Below are 1524 nucleotides of genomic sequence, written 5' to 3' on the forward strand. Positions count from 1 at the left end.
AAAAAAAAAAAAAAAAAAAAAAGAATTTGAAAGTGCAAACCATAGAATGGGAGAAAGTATTTGCAATACATATAGCTGATAAAGGATTTGTATTCAAGTATATATAAAGAACACTTCAATACTAAGACAACCCAATTAAAAGATGGACAAAATAAAAACAAAGCCAAGCACTTCACAAAGTTTTGGAATGACCAAGTAAGTGCATGAAACTGTGTTCAGCATTATGAGTTACCAGATAAATGCAAATTAAGACCCCTATTTTAAAAGATACTACTACACACTCAGAATGATTAAAATTAAAAAGACTGACATACTAAGTGTTGGTGAGGATATAGAGCAAACGAAATGCTGGTGGAAATGTAAAGTGATATAATCACTCTGGAAAATTCTTTGGAATGTTCTTTAAGTTAACTATACCCTTGCCAAACAACCCAGAAATTTCATTCCTAGGTGTTAAATATTTACCCAAAGTAATGAAAACATACAAAGACTTGTATGTGAATGTTTGTAGCAGTTTTATTCACAGTAGCCAAAAACTGGAAACAGTGCAAATATTCATCAACAGGTGAATGGATGAACAAAATATATATTTATATAATCCTAAGCCATAAAAAGAATGAACTATGATATTCAACCATATAGATAAATCTCAGAATGATTATCCTAAATAAGCAGATACTGTGTAATTCCATTTATATAAAATTCTAGAAAATGCAAACTAAACTGTAATGATACAGAACAGATCAGTGGTCTCCTGAGGTGACAAACAAAGGGAGGGATTTTTGGGGGTTAGAAATCTTCTGGATCTTGACTATAGTGGTGGTTTCACAGGTATATATATCTATCAGAACTCATTAATTTGTACACTTTAGATGGATGAAGTTTATTGTATTCAAAAATATTGATTTAGAAGAAAATTGGGGCTAGGTGCAGAATTTCAGCACTTTGGGAGGCTGAAGCAGGCGGATCACTTGAGGTTGAGGAGTTCGCCTGGCCAACATGGTGAAACCCCGTCTCTACTAAAAGTAGAAAAATTAGCTGGGTGTGGTGGCACACAACTGTAATTCCAGCTAGGGTGGCTGAGGCACAGAGTCACTTGAACCTAGGAGGCGGAGGTTGCTGTGAGCTGAGATTATAATACAGCATTCCAGCCTGGGTGAAAGAAAGAAAGAGAGAGAGGGATAGGGAGAGGGAGAGGGGGAGAGAGAGAGGGAGGGAGGGAGGGAGAGAGAAAATTGGGCAAAGGAAGACAGGAAAGAATAGCTAAATGCATAAAACTTCATTTTAATTTTTCCAACATACATTTTCTAAGCTGTTTACATTCTTCCTTACTAAACATTTTCATATCACCTTATACAAAAAGCACTTCTTCAGTATTTTAACCTACATTTGTATACCTGGCAGTGCCAACTTTTGACTTCTTAAGAAAGTTGTTATCAAGAAAATACGGCTTTTTAAGAAAGATTATGTCTTGGTAAAGGAAATCATTGGAGACCATAGTTGCAGCAAAATAGGATAACAGAA

General features: G+C 35.1%; 1 protein-coding gene across 4 annotated transcripts in view; it reads left to right on the top strand.

The window, feature by feature from the left end:
• POLR3B (RNA polymerase III subunit B) overlaps positions 1-1524 on the top strand; it is a 137037-nt gene that overhangs the window by 90757 nt on the left and 44756 nt on the right. The gene's annotated exons all lie outside the window — the stretch shown is intronic.

This window comes from Cebus imitator, unplaced genomic scaffold (assembly GCF_001604975.1).
Source record: "Cebus imitator isolate Cc_AM_T3 unplaced genomic scaffold, Cebus_imitator-1.0 Scaffold8, whole genome shotgun sequence".
NCBI lineage: Eukaryota > Metazoa > Chordata > Mammalia > Primates > Cebidae > Cebus > Cebus imitator.